The following is a 20,442-nucleotide window of genomic DNA, read 5'->3' on the forward strand; positions in this document are numbered from 1 at the left end:
AAAATGTTTCTCACTCTTCAATTTCGAAGAAATCTTTCGCGATCCACCCCTAAAAGAATCGGATGAGGGAAAAGTTTTTTGTTTGGTTTTCCCAAACTATTGTATCGATGATTGTGGTACTATTCTTTTTCCTCAGTCGGACACCTTCAGTCATAACTAAAGTGTGCCCAATCCAGAGAAAGACGGTGTGCAGTCTGAATGACAACGAATATGTGTAGCTTCAATACATTAAGACAGTTGCGGATTCATTTCTCTCTTTCTCTCTTTCTTTCTCTCTCTCTTTCTTTCTTTCTCTCTCTCTTTCTTTCTCTCTCTCTCTCTTTCTTTCTCTCTCTCTCTTTCTCTCTCTCTCTCTCTCTCTCTCTCTCTCTCTCTCTCTCTCTCTCTCTCTCTCTCTCTCTCTCTCTCTCTCTCTCTCTCTCTCTCTCTCTCTCTCTCTCTCATTTAAGACACGGAGTGTCCAACTTTATACCACTACCAACCCTTTATTTTGAGCTTCCTTCCTTTCAGATATATCAACCTTTTTCTCACTCTTTTTCTTTCTTTCTGGGTTTTGTTTGTTTGTCTGTTTGTTTTTTGTTTGTTGTTGTTATAAATTGTTGCTTTGTTTATCTTTCCTTTTGTCTTTCCTTTTGTCTTGCCATTGTTTCACTTTTCCTTATCAATTCTCTTTCTTTCTCCTATTATCAACGGCCCTTTTTCTTTTCTCGTTTTCTGTTTCATCCCCAACCCCATCCCCACCCCCCCCCCCCCCCCACCCAACCCCAATCCCCATCTCCTCAGCTAACATAATAACAAATATCCTCCGGAATAGCCTAAAATAGCAAAAGTTTTGACGATAGTACTGTTGTTTTCCAGACATTTTCTTAGACGTCGTGGGAAAAAACGTGGGATTTCCCGTCCAGTGTGGAAGTGTTTTGGACAAAGGGTCATTAGCAGACGACAGTTTAGAGTGTCCAGGTGGAGACAATGCTTGCACGACAGACAGACTGGCGCGGCGCTCAACGCTTTCAGCGCAGACGACAGTCTCGGTGACAGACTCCGGCGACGCGGGCTGACGGAAATAGTCCTGTTCTGTTTTTGTGTGCAGGCAAAACGAAAATCGGCGCAAGTCTGCGCACACCGGATATTCACTCACACGCCTATGTACGCGCGTTCACACACACACAAACACACACACTCACTTACACACACTCACTCACACACGCATGCACGCGCACGCACGTACACACACACTCACTCACACACTCACGCATGCACGTACCTACACACGAGCGTTCACACTGACACTGACATACAAGCACTGTCACACACGTGACACACACACAGTAAAACACACGCACACACACTGCACACACACGCACGTGCCGCCTACGCAAGAGCGTTCACACACTGACTCGCACACCGGGACACACACACCCACGGCACGCACACACACACACACACACACACACACACACATGCACTTGGGAAATGAATTTAGAATAAGATTAATTATCTGCACTAAAACAGGCAGCCTGTTGATTTTTTGTATTTCAGTGTATGATGCTCTTATCACGTATGTCTTCTTCTTTGCTCATGGGCTGAAACTCCCACGTTCACGAATGTTTTAACACGAGTGGACTCTTTTTACGTATAGGACCGTTTTTACCCCGCCATTTAGGCAGCCGTACGCCGCTTTCGGAGGAATTATCACATGTCAACAACCTGGACGCATCTACAGTTTACACTGAGCAGCCGAGATGCTTTTCTCAGAAAGGTAAGTATCTTTAGTGTTACTGCTTAGGTATTATCGCACCACTTGGTAAGAAAACACAGGAGTCTTATCACTGTCAACACAGTCACATTTTGTGCCCACTTCGAGACTCTTGCAGCGTGCGAATGGATCCATTTCCGGACATGTCTGCCGATAATTTATTAGTGACGACACTGGCTCCGCGCAGGCGCCGGGACCTTGGCGCGCGCAACACACGCGGGGTCAAGTACGGAAGCTGTGAAAGTTGGAGATAATGATGAAAACTTCTACTCAAGCGAGATTTTAACCCAAAAGTGTTGTTTTCACTCGCTGTTGATTGCGGCACTATAGGGAACTTCTGGGAAAGTAAGTTAACTGAGTAGGAATATGTATGTTTTTTGGTGTTTTTTTTATATTTAGTCAAGTTTTGACTAAATATTTTAACATCGAGGGGGAATCGAAACGAGGGTCGTGGTGTATGTGCGTGCGTGTGTGTGTGTGTGTGTGTGCGTGTGTGTGTGTGTGTGTGTAGAGCGATTCAGACTAAACTACTGGACCGATCTTTATGAAATTTGACATGAGAGTTCCTGGGTATGAAATCCCCGAACGTTTTTTTCATTTTTTTGATAAATGTCTTTGATGACGTCATATCCGGCTTTTCGTGAAAGTTGAGGCGGCACTGTCACGCCCTCATTTTTCAACCAAATTGGTTGAAATTTTGGTCAAGTACTCTTCGCCGAAGCCCGGGGTTCGGTATTGCATTTCAGCTTGGTGGCTTAAAAATTAATTAATGACTTTGGTCATTAAAAATCTGAAAATTGTAAAAAAAAAAAAATTTATAAAACGATCCAAATTTACGTTTATCTTATTCTCCATCATTTGCTGATTCCAAAAACATATAAATATGTTATATTCGGATTAAAAACAAGCTCTGAAAATTAAATATATAAACATTATTATCAAAATTTTTTTTTCGAAATCAATTTAAAAACACTTTCATCTTATTCCTTGTCGGTTCCTGATTCCAAAAATATATAGATATGATATGTTTGGATTAAAAACACGCTCAGAAAGTTAAAACGAAGAGAGGTACAGAAAAGCGTGCTATGCAGCATAGCGTAACCACTACCCCGCTCTTCTTGTCAATTTCACTGCCTATGCCGTGAGCGGTGGACCACGAGTATACGGTCTTGCTGCGTTGCATTGCGTTCAGTTTCATTCTGTGAGTTCGACAGCTACTTGACTAAATATTGTATTTTCGCCTTGCGCGACTTGTTCACTACTGTTTTCTTGTGATTCAGATTTGTCTTGCAAAAGCCTATCTGGATTCTCAACAAGTGTTGTTATTTATAAGAATGAAAACTGTCTTCTTGAAACTGTGCCATTACCTTCAAATAGTACAAGCCAGCATTTTTCTTCAGTGGTACAGTAAACAAATATTTGTTTGATTTTTACGGACAATAGACACAGGGAATACCACATCATAATGATCACAGTTTCTAACAAGTCGCGTAAGGCGATAATACAACATTTAGTCAAGCTGTCGAACTCACAGAATGAAACTGAACGCAATGCAATTTTTCAGCAAGACCGTATACTCGTAGCATCGTCAGTCCACCGCTCGTGACAAAGGCAGTGAAATTGACAAGAAGAGCGGGGTGGTAGTTGCGCTGAGAAGGATAGCACGCTTTTCTGTACCTTTCTTCGTTTTAACTTTCTGAGCGTGTTTTTAATCCAAACATATCATATCTATATGTTTTTGGAATCAGGAACCGATAAGGAATAAGATGAAAGTGTTTTTAAATCGATTTCGGAAATTTGATTTTGATAATAATTTTTATATTTTTAATTTTCAGACCTTGTTTTTAATCCGAATATAACATATTTATATGTTTTTAGAATCAGAAAATGACGAAGAATAAGATGAACGTAAATTGGGATCGTTTTATAAAAAAATAATTTTAATTACAATTTTCACATTTTTAAGTCATTAAGTCATTTATTAATTATTAAGCCACCAAGCTGAAATGCAATACCGAAGTCCGGCCTTCGTCGAAGATTGCTTGGCCAAAATTTCAATCAATTTGATTGAAAAATGAGGGTGGGACAGTGCCGCCTCAACTTTTACAAAAAGCCGGATATGACGTCATCAAAGACATTTATCGAAAAAATGAAAAAAACGTTCGGGGATGTCATACCCAGGAACTCTCATGTCAAATTTCATAAAGATCGGTCCAGTAGTTTACTCTCAATCGCTCTACACACACACACGCACACTCACACATACACCACACCCTCGTCTCGATTCCCCCCTCAACGTTAAAACATTTAGTCAAAACTTGACTAAATGTAAAAATGCGAACGGACAAAGACTGGCGATAGGAGAATAGTTTGCAATCAGGCACGTTTATTTTCATCTGTGTAATACGATATCTGTTCCTTTTCGCTAATTCAGTTGTGAGCATGGGTACGTCCAACTGGTTCATTATGTCATCTGTTAAAGATAACAAATAACAAATTATATTGTTCTTTCTTTAAAAACACCACGCCAGCTCATCAGCTCTTCGTTCTATTATCCATCTGTGTTTACTGTCAAATACGGACCCTCCCTAACCGCCATATTCATCTGCCTTTTCTGTCTGGCTGTCTTTCTGCCTGTCATGTCTCTCTCTCTCTCTCTCTCTCTCTCTCTCTCTCTCTCTCTCTCTCTCTCTCTCTCTCTCTCACTCTCTCTCTCTCTCTCTCTCTCTCTGTCCGTCCGTCTGTCCGTTCGTCCGTCCGTCCGTCCGTCCGTCCGTCCGTCCACCCGTCCGTCCATCCATCCGTCCGTCCGTCCGTCCGTCCGTCCATCCGTCCGTCTGTCCGACAGTCCGACCGTCCGTGTCTCTGTCTGTATATCCGCCCTTCTGTCTGTCTGTCTGTCTGTACGTCAGTTTGTCTGTATACCCGTTCATCAATCAGTCTGTCTGTCTGCCTGTCTCTCTCTCTCTGTCTGTCCGTCTATCTGTCCGGTCCGTCTGTCTGTATTTTCTTGCCTCCTTCAGTTTTGCGTTCCTCCTTTCTTTCCTTTTGTATATTCAGGTTTATCTCTGTCAGACACACCCCCTCCCCCTCCCCCCCTCTCCTCCACCTCTCCCCCTATCCCCCATTCCAGCTTTACGTCCCATAGCACCGTCCTTGCAGCGTCGCAGTCATGAAGTGGTCTGTATGCAATCTTTTCGTCAACGATGATTGGCTGGCTTTCTACGTATGCATCGTGTGCTTCTGCTAGCTTGTATCAGGATTCTGCGCGCCACCGCAAAGAGGAATTAAAATACTGCAGCACCATTATGCAGGAACTGTATAGCAACAGGGTTGTTGTATTGTTATTGTTAGGACGAGGAGATTGTGATAGGTCGAGGCGCAGCCGCTCAGTGCAGAGCAGTTTGAAATGCGCCAAGTTGTCTTTGGTCAATACTTTTTGGGTTCGTTTAGTACCGCTTTATCCCACGCAAATCGGTTCAAAATCCGTGTTTATGTGTTTTTGGCAGAGTTGTGAGATATTCAGGTTCTTTACGGACACATATGACGGAATTATTTTCAATTCTAAATGAACTCAACGCACTTGGAAGAATATATCGGTTACTGTGACAATTTAAATCAAAAGGACACTGACTCGGCTCTTGTGAGGTTACGCTGCAGATGGTAAACACTTTTCTCGAAAACAGCTTGCAACACAGCAGCCACTGTGTTCAATACATACTAAAGAAGCTTCTCGATCGTTTGACACAAAATGTCAAACTGATGACAAGTCATTTGAATTTAAGTTATGCAATTTCCGCCGCCTACAACATTTAGTTTAAAACCACAAAGGTATATGTGTTTTCTAGGGGGAATAGCAATGTCAACGGCTTTTCATGCGTTGTGCGGAAACAAATGACGGAATTACCCACACTGAATGTACTTTGTGCACTTGGAAAATAAATCGGTAACTGCGACAATTGAAGCAAAAGGATATTGCCTCTGCTGTCACTAGTTTACGGTTAGTCGGTTTATACGTTTTTTCGTAGGTGTGAGTGTGTATTGTTTTTACGTGCAACAACACCGCAGCCATTGTGTTCCATACACACCACAGAAGCTTTTCGATCATTGGACGCAAAATTTCAAACTAATGACAACACGCTATTTGAATTTCAGCTTCACGTGATGACCGGACACATATAACATCTTTAACCAGAAATAACCACCATCACACAAAGGCTTATGTGTTTTATATTGAAATCAAACAACGAGTTCTCTGTGGAGTATCAACACGACCCAGCCAAACTGGCCTTCTGAGGGTGACGAACTTGAAAGCCACGCGTCAACGACTCGTGCAGTGACAAAGGAAACTCTGTTCTTCGCTGGTGTGGACCGGAGAAGTAGGTCAGGGAACATCACAGGCCTGGCGACAGTGACCGGGAGTGATTTCTTCCTGAGCGGGTCCTCGGTCTTAGTTGTTGCTTCTCAGGACCTTTCCGTCCTTGCTCTGCAGTTTAGAAGCACAGCGCTAACACAGTGGACACGTCTCGGTGGACAACAAGAAAATTGGTTGATTAAAATCAACATGGCCGATGCAATGTTTTCATAAAAGAAGCGGCACGGTATTGTACGGGCACATGTTCAATTTGGGTTACATGTGTTGCAGAGTATTTGAAAATCCGTAGGCATAAAAACATGCAAAGAAGAGTGATAGGTCCCTGTTGTGAATATAATCAAGTGGATAAATTGATTACTTATGTTACCATGAGAACGGCAAACAACGACACATGTTCACCGCCCTCAGCTAATTGAAGAAAGAGGGCGGCCATCAATAAATAGTAGAGCATAGTGCAATTTCATGTTGGCATCTTCTCCACTGAAAGCTATAACACAAAGACTGAAGACCAAAGTGATTTACCCCACTTCTGACCTGAATCACCCCCCTCCTGCCAGGTACACGTGCACTCAAGTTAACCTCTGCTTTGACCTGTGTGCCAGGAGTCGGATGGGAGAGAGCGAGAGCGAGAGCGAGAGAGACACACACACTCATAAACAGAGACAGACATAGAAAGACAGAAGCGGAGAGACTCAGAGGGAGACACAGACAAAGACATACATACACTGATACAGAGAGAGAGAGAAAGAGAGAAAAAACAACACTGTAACTGATCTCGTGAGAACGGTAACAAAACGAGACATGTCAGATCTCCGAACCCATTGCAATAGATGACCGCTCCTGCGGCCATCAAAAAGGAAGTAAACCTGGCATAGCTGATACTTATCAGTCACTTTGATTCTATTCGTGTCGTACAGCCCTCATCCTCTAAGACGACTCAAAAGGTGGCATTGACTGGTCGTTGAAACCTGCAGCATGCAAGCTGAATTTTTCTCAAATTCCAAACAGCTTGTCGAGTGGAAAATCGCAGTTTTTCTGACAAAACCTGACGACTGATTCAGTGTTACACAAAGAATAACGAACTGCAATATTTGCTAAAGGTGGACATCCGAGAAGGAAGCTCCCCCATACACCAAACCAGGAAAATCAATTATTGCTCAGCAGAATTGTGACCCGACAAACTGACATCAAAGATTAGACAGACCAATTGAATAATTATATCGGACCACGATCAACCTTTTCTGTCCTCCCGGGATGTAAGGGGGTTTTGCGAACGCAATTAACAGTTTTTGTAACAGGCAAACTGAGTCCACTTGAAACTTTGAACCACAAGGAAACTTCATATCTCATGAGTATCGTCTCCTCTTAACTGCGCGGATGTTTTCCAATTTAAAGAGGACGTGAAAGTGGGACATTGAGTCAGGCAGTGCTTAGCTTAAATGCTGGGTTAATTAAAGGAAGGATGCAGACGATATCTCTTCGTCACACATTAGGACGGTCAGCAAGTAGCACTCAGCTCACGCTGCCTAAATACGCCGCTTCGATCTCCATCCGTGCGTAGGCCAGCCACAGCGGACTTTCAACCTCATTAGTGCTGCTGGCGCCAAAGTTTTGACTCATCTGTGAGAGTCAAACTTAGTTGATGGTTAGCAAACACACACGAGGTTGGCTCGGAACATGCACTGCGTGTCAAGAGTGAATGTTACATTTTGATTCATTTGCAGCTAGCGTGGGTGGTTTGTGCGTGTTTTGGGATAAAAAGTCCACACCCCTTGTACAAAGTTTAAAAGAATAAATGACACGAGATTGTGAAACAATGCAACGTCGCTTCGTGGACAAAAGACATTGGGGTTCTACACTCGCGACATTTCTGATCGAAGATTTGTTTCTTTGCAATTGCTCTGTCAGAATTGAATGACTTTCATGTGACGATTGTTTTGTCATCACCCAGTGACTTTCTTGTGACGAAGAATGTTCATTCAACAAATAAATATATAAGCAATGGTTCCAGGCTGAGAGTTAGAAGCAGTGAAACACATTTGAACGTTTGAAGCTGAACTTGTGTCGGGCCATTGACAGTACTTGTCTTTGGAACTTTGCAATATCGGATTTTTTTGCAAAAGGTGAGATTTAGAAAATTCTCTCTCTCTATCTCTCTTTCTCTCTCTCTCTCTCTCTCTCTCTCTCTCTCTCTCTCTCTCTCTCTCTCTCTCTCTCTCTCTCTCTCTCTCTCTCTCTCTCTCTCTCTCTCTCTCTCTCTCTCTCTCTCTCTCTCTCTCTCTATTTTGAATGACTAGAAAACTAGATTTTAAGTAGTAGACCGTTTTGAGTGGAGTGTTGGAATCTGCAAGAAATGACGGGTTCAAATCAGCCTTTCTCGGGGACAGTACTCACTATCACCGAGTCCCTTTTTCTCTCAAAGAGAAAAATAAAGCACAAAGAAAACAAATACAGACACATACTATCACATGCTTTGGTCAGTTGCAACGAACTCTCATGGGACAAATGTGAGCAATCGTAACTCTAAAAAGTATAGTGTAGGCTACACGGAAACAAGCTGCCGATTGTTCTCTTTGTCAAACGTTTAACAATAAAATCGGTGACAATTTCGTCGTCTCAGTAACACATTTCTCCAACAGCTCCAACAGTGAAATGCCTGTGTTCAGAAACGCCTTAATGGATCAGTTTAATATGAGTTTTGTTTGGACGATATTTTATAGCCTCATAGTTTAAATGAATAGGCCAAAATACCCCCTCTCTCTCTCTCTCTCTATATATATATATATCTCCGTCCCTCTCTCTCTCTCCTCCCTTTCTCTCCCTTCCTTGCTCTCTCCGATCGTAGTATGTTAATCTCTCTCTCTCTCTCTCTCTCTCTCTCTCTCTCTCTCTCTCTCTCTCTCTCTCTCTCTCCCTCCACCCATTGCACACCGGTTGGACCGTACATAAGGTAACGTTAAACTATGCTTGTGCAACGTATGTGGGAGTATCACTTATAACCTCAGGGTATCTCTTATCCTGTTGCGCATCTATAGACTAGAGACAGCGCTGGTTAGACTAAAACATGGATCGGGAACTTCAGTACGTACTTAGGACTACCGCGGCTGTGCTTGCAAGTTTGGATAGTTCTTTCTTTCTCATTTGATCCGAGTTTTATCTGTCTCATTAAATGCCATTTTTCTACCTACTACACATATAGTTTTCCTAATTGATTCCCGAAGATAAGTTAGTTTCGCTTCCACGTTTCGGTTTTCACTAATTCAACATGGCCGGCGTCGGCAATGCATCTTTGATCATCTTCTTCCGAAGAGGACTGGGTTCTTGCGAACGTCTCAGAGTCCTGCGGTTGAGTCACTGTTACCGATAGTGGTTAGCTCCGGCAAACAGGGAGATTAAAAAGGTGGGGAGGTTTAAAACTATGCGGTACAGGGGAGAGTGCGTTCAAGGGCGGGCTCTCATGCCCGACTCAGCGACTGCACTGAGGAAACTGTGGCCGAGACGGGAGCGAAGGAGGGGCCTGCTTCGGCCGATGAACAAAGAAACTGTGATCGAACAAGTATGGTGTTACAAGGGGAAAGACCCGCAAAGTGAACTTAGTTGCCAAAGCCCGAAGTGTGACGACGGACTCGGTTTCCAGCAACTGTCCACCGACTCAGCGGCAAAATATGAGTTGACACGTCCGAGGTGAAAGGTAATAGTCTCTTCTTATTAGAATGAAGGTCATTGTTTATGACTAAAATACAGTAGAATCACATAATGCACGAAGGAATGGAACATGTACATGGAATAAGATTGTCCGTCCACTAAGACACATTCCTAAAGGTGGAACCAACATCCTGACGGTTATGCAGAGGAAGTGTTCTTTTTAAGAAATGCATTCAAATAAAACAAATAGGGAAATGCCCACTGAACAGAAACACCCAGGCTCCTGATTTTTGGTATGAATCCAAGTTGAGAGAGATCAGCTGAGCTAGGATTTTACATGGAATAAGATCATCCCTCCACTTGCATACAATGTATACAACCAGAAATGAAGATACAGTGTGCTTGATGTGGTGATATGATCAAGTGACATTTTGCTATGAATGTGTTTAAGCAACTAGTAGCTTCTTCAGCGTTAATTCATTAAACAATCACTCTTATTCTTAGCACATAGAGCACATTGAATGAGTGTGTGCATGTGTGTGTGTGTGTTTGTTATTGCAATGTAAGACCTTATTATCTTATAATATAAATATACACAAATTATAACACATGCTGGGATTCTAAATATGTTCTGTTTACTTGCAGGTCTCAGTTATTACCAAGCCCTGCCTCATTCTTCCCGCAACACTGACATGGTGCTGTTGTAGAACACAAGTAAGTCCTTTGATCATTTCCAAAATACACTAGTGCAATAGCTTGTGAGTGCAACTGGTGGTAATGAGAATATTTTACCACAAAAGGCTAAAGTACAAATAACAGATTTATTATGTTGGAAAAAGAAGTAAGCCAGAGCAAGTGATTAGTGTACCAGTTAGCTAGGGTGGATGTATTATATAATTACAATTTACAGTCAGCATAGAATGTTGAGGACAGTCTAGAATTTTTCTCGCCCTGTGAATTCAACTGCAAATCAGATGGCATGAAGAAATCAATGTTATATTATGCTCTGCATTGAGTGAACCATCTCCTGTCATTCTGAGTGACACATCTCTTTAACTGAAAAACATGCCAGTAATTAAATCCAGGCTACATGGGGATGGAAAATGACCCTGGCAATTTCAACCTCTGAATGATTGTGTCTTTGTGTAGCAGGATTATGGATCTTCACAAGCCTTAGTTCATTTGTCTGTACATGTGTATCATGTATGGCGGTATAAGTTAATACTATTACTGTATTAGTCAATTTCAAATAGCAGAGTTATTTTCAGAGCTTTCTAACTTCAAACCCTGTGGAATCTATAGTTTTTAATTTAAAGGGTATTTTGACTTTGACTCCAAGTTTCTTTCTTGCAAAGTCATTCTTTTCTCATTCAAGGGACTAAACCACTACATGTACTGATGACTGCCTGCATCAGGGTTATAATTTATGAAGAAGTCAAAATGCACAATATATCAGTTTACAATTTAAAGGCCCACTTGCCTTGTCACTACAGTATAATGTGGCTATGCTTTAACATGGAATCCCTCATCTTGGCCACATACAAAAAATTATATATTCAGTGACTGCTTGCTGTGGTGAGTTAAAATGTGTGATGAAATATTTTCACAAAAAGGTACCAAGTGTTGTTAACAAAACTAATTCTTTAACAAACAAACAAAAACCACTCTGCACAGAGAGCATTCAAGCTGATCTATGTTGCTATTCGTCCAAGTAGAGGGATGATCTTATCCCAAGTAAAAGCCTGACAAGATCTGAGACTGTGAAGCAAAATGTTTTTACATGGTAAAGTAAGCCTTTAACGAGCAAGTATGTCTATTGCACTGGGTGTTTTATTATTATTGTATCATTTTTCTTTCAGGTAGTCTCTCTTTAAACTGACTTTCTACACCATGGTGTCTCTGGCAGTGTTATATTGGCAGAAGACAGTTGGAACTGGATTCCTCATTTAGATGGTAGGCATGTTTTGGGCTTTTGTGTTGCTTTGGTGTATGTGTGTGTGTGTGTGTCTGTTCTATACCAGAAATAAACACACTGTTTGCTTGCTGTGGTGAAATGACATTTTGTGATTTTTTTTTTAAATGAGCTAGTACAGTTGTAGCTTTTACAGCATTTATTCATAACACAATCGCACTTGGCGCAGAGAGCAACCAGACCGTTCATTGTGGGTATGTGAACAAGTTAAGAGATCATGTCTTATCCCATTTTAAAGCCTGACCAGATCTTAGACGGTGAGCCAAATTGTTTTCATGAGAAGGAATGTGCCTTTCAGAGAAATCTATTAACTACAGTATTACTTTACAAAACATATTTTAAGAAATGAAATGTGTTACAAGTAACAGCCATGGGGGTGATAGCCTGTAGGTGGAATAATAATCTTCAATTGCCCAGAAATGATTGTTATCTGGTCAAGAAATGCAAAGCATTTTGATGTTTGTGACGATTAGTTACTCTTTATCACGTTTGGTCCCTGATTTTGCTGTCCTTGTCTGCGTTGGGCAGGTGTGCGTCCATGATGTCATTGCTATTGAAAACTAATCTGTACTGCAAAGTAAATGTACCCGTACATGACGTACATGGCAGTTGTCAACCGGGGGCCAGCCATGACTGGGACTGATGTATCCACAGGCACTCGACACCAGGTGGGCGGGGCCAGTGGTTGGGGTGTGATTCCCTGCCTTACACCACCACAAAGTGTAGTATCAGCAGACAAGACTGAGCAGAACTTCTGCCCCCCCCCCCCCCTCACCAATTGACCACTCAGTGCCATGTGCCTGCAGCTGTATCATAAACACTTTGTGACAATAGTTGTTACCTCCTTAGAACAGATCTTGTGATGCTCCTCAGTCAGTCAGTGTTTGATGGATGCTAACTGGTATACTTGACATAGTGTTCATATGAAAGTTTTATGTGTTGCAGCTCATCCAGATCACAGGTACACAAAGGAGCTGGTTACAGTGATAACATAGGCACATGGAACTGCTTATGGACTACTTTAGAAAGTGAGCGGTTACAACCAAGACTCTTCCGTCAGGAAGGTCTGCGGAAGGGTGCTTGATCTGTTTCCTCGGACAGGCTTTTCAAGACTAGGTAGGTTAAACCACATGATTGGGCTTTAATTATGAATGCACTTCAAAATTCACTCTATTTCATTATCTTGTACAACCCCCCGCGGGTTAGGGGGAAGAATTTACCCGATGCCCCCCAGCATGTCGTAAGAGGCGACTAACGGATTCTGTTTCTCCTTTTACCCTTGTTAAGTGTTTCTTGTATAGAATATAGTCAATGTTTGTAAAGATTTTAGTCAAGCAGTATGTAAGAAATGTTAAGTCCTTTGTACTGGAAACTTGCATTCTCCCAGTAAGGTAATATATTGTACTGCGTTGCAAGCCCCTGGAGCAATTTTTTGATTAGTGCTTTTGTGAACAAGAAACAATTAACAAATCTTCAATAGTACTGACCAAAGAAGAAGGTTTAATTGTGTGATCATGATTTGATACATATGCTTGACCCTGAAGATGTGTTTTATTTGTTTTGTTTCAGAACAAAGTTTGGTGAAGTAGAAGCTACCGCTGTAGGCTGGTGTAAGGCTGAAGAAGAACCTCTGACAAGTCAATTTTCAAGCAACTGAGCACGAACCCAGGTACAAGACACAGAGCTCTCTTTCTATCGGTCTGTTATTCATAGAATGACACTAACAGTGACACAAGTAAATAATCTGTATCATTGTCTTGACCTCTAGAAATTTGGTAGAGAATAAGATGACTGATAGTATTATTTTGATTATTTCATGGTCATTACAGTGGCCTCCACCCCTGCCCCTTTTAAGACACCCCAATCTAAGACTCCTTCCTATTAATGACCCTGTTTTCGCAGACTTCTTGTTCATAACATCTGTAAATTCACTCCCATTTTAAGACTTGCTCCATTTGGACTTGGACTGGGTGGCCGAGTGGTAACGCAATTGCGCTCGGAAGCGAGAGGTTGCGAGTTCGACCCTGGGTCAGGGCGTTAGCAATTTTCTCCCACCTTCCCTAACCTAGGTGGTGGGTTCAAGTGCTAGTCTTTCGGATGAGACGAAAAACCGAGGTCCCTTCATGTACACTACATTGGGGTGTGCACGTTAAAGATCTCACGATTGACAAAAGGGTCTTTCCTGGCAAAATTGTATAGGCATAGATAAAAATGTCCACCAAAATACCCGTGTGACTTGGAATAATAGGCCGTGAAAAGTAGGATATGCGCTGAAATGGCTGCGATCTTCTGGCCGATGTGAATGCGTGATGTATTGTGTAAAAAAAAATCCATCTCACACGGCATAAATAAATCCCTGCGCCTTGAATATGTGCACGATATAAATTGCATAAAATAAAAAGATAAAATAAATCCCTGCTCTTAGAACTGTACCCACGGAATACGCGCGATATAAACCTCATATTGATTGATTGATTTTAAGACCTGATTTTGCTTATTTTGGATTTCGAAAAAGAGAAAAACAAATTCCCACTCTGTACAGAATTAAGCCAGGTTCATGATTTTTGTATGGACCAAGTTGAGAGATGGCATTTGTATAGGCCTGACCAGATCTGAGATGTTGAATCTAATTGGTTACGAAGAAAGCATTGTGTCATTATAGGCACACTACTTCTCGTCACCGTCTCAGTTCTGGCCAGGCTTTAAGATAGGATAAGCTCATCCCTCAACTTTGTCACATATGAACAATCGACACACTGACTCTTGCTGTTGTGAGTTGACATTTTTTGATGAATTTATTTCTGGAAAAGGCACCATGCAGTGCTGTTTCAGGGGTGGGACTTTTCCGCGGATTTCCGCGGACACAACTTACGAATTCTGCTGGAGTAATCTATTTTTCCGCGTCACATTTCATTACAATATCTATGACTTGTTGACTGAATGATTTGGAGTGACGTGGAGATGAAACAGAACACTGGAGGCTTGAGAGTTAAATTGTGCTGACTGAAAACTCCTGATAACTAATAGTAATTTTGAGGGGGGGGGGGGGGGGGGGAGGTTGGGGAGTGTGGAGAATGTCTTTTTTGTCAGATTGCACAGATTTTAATGTACCATTTAACCAAAATTTGGGGTAACATGCCCCCGAACCCCCTGGAAAAAAAGGGATTTCCTCCTTTTTCATCACAAGAGAGTCCCACCCCTGTGTTTACAGAATTCCTTGTTTAAAACTATCACTGTGCACAGAGGGAAGGGGGGGGGGTGTATTTGACCACCCCTGCGTTTACAGAATTCCTTGTTTAAAACTATCACTATGCACAGAGGGAAGGAGGGGGGGGGGGGGTGTATTTGACCACCCCTGTGTTTACAGAATTCCTTGTTTAAAACTATCACTGTGCACAGAGGGAAGGGGGGGGGTGTATTTGACCACCCCTGTGTTTACAGAATTCCTTGTTTAAAACTATCACTGTGCACAGAGGGAAGGGGGGGGGTGTATTTGACCACCCCTGTGTTTACAGAATTCCTTGTTTAAAACTATCACTGTTCACAGAGGGAAGGGGGGGGGGTGTATTTGACCACCCCTGTGTTTACAGAATTCCTTGTTTAAAACTATCACTGTGCACAGAGGGAAGGGGGGGGTGTATTTGACCACCCCTGTGTTTACAGAATTCCTTGTTTAAAACTATCACTGTGCACAGAGGGAAGGGGGGGGGGTGTATTTGACCACCCCTGTGTTTACAGAATTCCTTGTTTAAAACTATCACTGTTCACAGAGGGAAGGGGGGGGGTGTATTTGACCACCCCTGTGTTTACAGAATTCCTTGTTTAAAACTATCACTGTGCACAGAGAGAAGGGGGGGGGGGTGGATTTGACCACCCCTGTGTTTACAGCAGAATTCCTTGTTTAAAACTATCACTGTGCACAGAGGGAAGGGGGGGGGGGTGTATTTGACCACCCCTGTGTTTACAGAATTCCTTGTTTAAAACTATCACTGTGCACAGAGGGAAAGGGGGGGGGGGTGTATTTGACCACCCCTGTGTTTACAGAATTCCTTGTTTAAAACTATCACTGTGCACAGAGGGAAGGGGGGGGGGGTGTATTTGACCACCCCTGTGTTTACAGAATTCCTTGTTTGAAACTATCACTGTGCACAGAGGGAAGGGGGGGTGTATTTGACCACCCCTGTGTTTACAGAATTCCTTGTTTAAAACTATCACTGTGCACAGAGGGAAGGGGGGGGGGGGGTGGGGTGTATTTGACCACCCCTGTGTTTACAGAATTCCTTGTTTAAAACAATCACTGTGCACAGAGGGAAGGGGGGGGGTGTATTTGACCACCCCTGTGTTTACAGAATTCCTTGTTTAAAACTATCACTGTGCACAGAGGGAAGGGGGGGGTGTATTTGACCACCCCTGTGTTTACAGAATTCCTTGTTTAAAACTATCACTGTGCACAGAGGGGGGGGGGGGGGGGTGTATGTGACCAAGTGAAGTGCATTGCTACATAATAAAATGAGCAAATCCGTCCCGTGAAGAAAACTTCTGCTTACTTAATTGTCAGATTTGCCAAGGCGTGTACATGAAATAAGATTATCATTCTAAATGCTGAATCAACATTCTGACTGTTTCCTATGAAACCAGGCTTGATTTTTGGTATGAATCCAAGTTAAGGGATAGCATGTGTAAAAGCAGAATTGTGTACAGAGGCAGCTTTGTGTTATTAAAGGCCGGCTGCTTTTCGTGAACACAATTTGGCTCACATCTCACATCACCTGCCAGGCTTTTTAAAAAAAAAATGTTTTACCATGGGATAAGACTATCCCTCCATTTAAGCACATACCAGCAATAAACACAGTGGTTACTTGTGATGAACTAGTGGCAAGACAAATGATTTAAGCATCACATAACCTTCCTAAGTGAAGTCAAGTTATGTGTCTGTGCCAGTGTGTGTGTGCATGTGTGTGTGTCAGCATAGAATGTTGAGGACAGTTCGATGGTAAATAACCCTGACAATTTTAGCCTATGATTGTGCCTACATTGTGGCAGGATTGGATGTGGATCTTCAAAAGCCTAAGTTAACAAAAAAGTATGTAAAAGTACATTTTGAATAGTAGTTTTTTTCTCAGAGGGAAGATATCACAAGATATGATCGTTCCACTGCATGTATGCCACATAACTAAAACAAAAATTAAATGTTATTTTAATCGTCTTTTGGGTAAAACAAATACACCATCAATATATTATAATAATGATCTTGCTTGTTTACAGATGGACAACAGCTACTGCCAGGACCAGGTTACGCATAAAGAAAACAGTCAACACTTGGCTGGTGCTGCAGCTTCTTTGATGTCTATTTTTTTTTTTTTTTTAAAGACAGACAGCTACCAGCTCATTCAAGACCATAGCCCCATCTTACTCACGCAGAACAGACAGCCATCTTTCGCCTTTGCACAGAACACTGCTGTCTGAAGGTACACATCAAAAGGATAGGTTTTGCACCTACAGCGTGCGACTGTGGCTAGGGTAGGAAGAACAGACTCTGCAACACGTTCTGAGAGGGTGGCCTTTTCTTGCCACCCGTACCCCTGTGCAACAAGACTTGGCCAGAGAGCACACATCCAAATGCAAACACTGAACACTGAAGAGGAAGAAGAAGAAGAAGGTGCCCACACAGAAGGACATAAATCTACTTTAGGGCACACAAGTTTACAGCAGTTTATTGAATTGTAGCAGATTATAGGGAGAAAATGAACAAGCTAAATAGGCTGTACAGTACTTCACTTGAACAATGTATAAAGTTCCCTGTATTAAGAACATTTACAGATCACAAGACATTGTGTTTTCTTTTGTTTACAATACAAATGTTTCATAATAAAAAGATGTGCACTAGGCAAGATCCTTAAAATGTAAAACTAGTAGTGTGACAATTTTGAATTGTTCAGAGATGGTTTTTCTTCAGTGGTAAATGTTTTAGCTTTTTTTATAAGATCCCGTTAGTGAAGCATACTATAAAACCTTGACCTTCCAAACTGTGTTAGCACCCTGGGCTGCGATCATTGTGTTGAGCTACTTAAAGGCACAGTGCAGCTTACAGCCTTCGTTTTGCGTTTTTGTTGCAGCTGAGTGCATTTACAGTTCAAAAATCCTCCTATGGTAGTAAAACTACCCAACGACGACATCTGTGAAGCTCGACAGTTTCTTGTTCACGCGAGTGCATAAATTAACCTAGTTATTACGTGGTGTTTGGTCGGAGTTCGATTCAACTGAGTGATTCCGGCCTCCATTTTGTTTTATACAAACTCATGATGATGTCTGACATAGTTTGCTAGTGACGTGTCTTTTTGTGCATGATGTGGTGATCTACCTGATCTAAATTTAGATCCAAAAATAGGTCAAGACCAGCCGGGTCCGAGTACGAAATTGATTCGTAAAAAAATCGCAGTTCTTGACTCTTTGGGTGCAAGTCAATGAAACTTGGTAGTTCTTCTAATAGATAGCTGCCTGAGGTATGACTAAAAGCCCCAGGGGCTCCGTGCACCTGAATTTGACAAGTTCAGTACCTTCAGCAAGCGCAAGTACAGTAGAGAAGCGCTTGACACACTGAAAAAGGCCTACTACGAGCAAAAGAAAAAGAATCAGTGATGCATGTGCTTTTGATGTAATCTTCTTTGACATTATGATGACTACAAAAACTGACTGATGTGTTTTGTTTGTGAATGATGGATATATCAGGCATGGGAATTGTCCGCCGAACGGCGGATTTCCGCCGAATTTTTTTTTTGTTCCGCCGAAAATGCAAAAGTGTCCGCCGAAAAAATAAAGGGGGGAGGCACACAAAAAAAGCACCGGTTACTTTGGCCTTTGCGCAAAAGCCCGCGAAAACTGTCCGTACTTTGTTCACGCACTGCTACCGCCCGCCTCAGTTATTGAACTTTTATGTCTTGAAAGTAAACCAGATTGCACAGATTGTGTTACAAGTTACATTTTCCTGTTTGTCTCAAGAAGATCAATTTTTTTACAAATTTAAACCATATAATACATGTATATATTTTTTTTCTTCAAAAAAGCAAAAATTGGTACATTTTTGTACTAAAAAATCTGATTCTAAAAACAGAATTTAATGGCAAACTTGGAGCTCAGATGACACCAGATTGCACCATCTGGGTTCTTTGGAGAAATTTTTTTTCCGGGGGGGCATGCCCCCGGACCCCCCTAGTAAGGCTAGGCGCTTCGCGCCGTCGACTTGATGCTTCGCGTCTTCAGTTATAAATTTTCCGCCTTTTATACAATTTTCAATTCCCATGCCTGATATATGTGCATGATTGCGTTTCGCAGACACAGTTGTCATGTGCGTTGTAATTGGCGACGAATGCTGGATGATTACTATTTTTGTACCAGGATTACTATTTTTGGGGCTGAGCATTACTCCAAAACACTTATGGGGGTAAACAGGTCTGCAGCACAACTACAAATGTAGAAATGTTGTCTGCATTTTGTATATTTTAAAAGGTTATTTTTGTGCACAGAACATACATCTGCAGGGAGGTTTGGAGGGTGAAGTTAGGATCTGTTAGGAGGCATACAGCATCACACTCATTTTGTGTGTGTGTATTTTGTGTTGACAGATAAGACACTGTCATTCCAGCAGAAACCTGTGATGATGCACATTTTATTGAAGTGACCAGCTGAAATTGTATGTACGTTGTTATGAAATTGACAAATGATCCCTGCTTTGCAATCCTGGGTTAATGATATTGCCAAAATTAAAACGTGGAGGAAAAAGTGAGTGTAAACCTATTCTTGTGGTGGTGGTGGTGGTGGTGTGTGTGTGTGTGTGTGTCTGGTTAGTGTGTGTTTGAGTGTGTGTTAAACAAACAACGACAAACAACACCAAACCTACATCAAACAAGCACAACAAAAACAAATTACACAAAAAAATGGCAAAAATCAGAATATCAACTGAGAAAAAAAAACCGTGGCTGAATGCAATACTTATTATAACTTAAAAAGTAAAAGTGTGCGTGTGGATGTGTGCGTATGTTTGAGTGTTTTAAACAAACAACAAACCTAAATTAAAGAAGCACAACAAACAAACAAAAAACCTGGCAAAGTTCTGAACATTAACACAATGCTGCTGTCTGCTTTGAGGGGAGGAATAAAATGACTGAAGCCGGACTGCCGAGAGGAGGAAGGAGGGGGAAAAGAACACGCAGACATGAAAACACACACAACTCCATGACAGATAAACTGCTTATGTTCAAAAATCAAGAATATTTAAGCGTGCACACACGCACGTGCACACACGCACGCGCACACACGCACGCGCACACACACACACACACACACACACACACACACACACACACACACACACAGACTCTCCTCGTGAAAGTAAAGGTAAACTCGAACTTGAAGGTAAGTATAAATGTTTGATATGGAAGAAACCTGTGATAAAAGTCTTTGTATAAATCATCGGTACCAACAAAATTCAGTTGCCACAACGCGTAAAAGGACATACTGTAGTTTCAAATTAGTAACAATCTAAGCCATTTTAATCAGCACTGGTGTCCGGCAAGCACTAACAGATACAACAGCACGTGTATGCATCTTGAAGTAATAAGACCTTGAAGTAGGCCTAGAGTTTACACTATGCATTATGTAATGCTTTAATTCAGCTGCCTAACTGTGGAACTTTGC

The 20,442-nt window shown here is 41.9% G+C and overlaps 1 long non-coding RNA gene across 1 annotated transcript; it reads left to right on the forward strand.

Annotated features, from left to right (window-relative positions):
• Positions 1-8,997: 8,997 nt before the first annotated feature.
• LOC138964949 (uncharacterized) lies at positions 8,998-19,531 on the forward strand. Its single transcript, XR_011455254.1, has 6 exons — positions 8,998-9,822; positions 10,422-10,490; positions 11,636-11,729; positions 12,694-12,864; positions 13,318-13,417; positions 17,014-19,531. It is a non-coding gene; the product is annotated as an uncharacterized lncRNA (long non-coding RNA).
• The last annotated feature ends 911 nt before the right edge of the window (positions 19,532-20,442 follow it).

This window comes from Littorina saxatilis, linkage group LG4 (assembly GCF_037325665.1).
Source record: "Littorina saxatilis isolate snail1 linkage group LG4, US_GU_Lsax_2.0, whole genome shotgun sequence".
Classification (NCBI taxonomy): Eukaryota; Metazoa; Mollusca; class Gastropoda; order Littorinimorpha; family Littorinidae; genus Littorina; species Littorina saxatilis.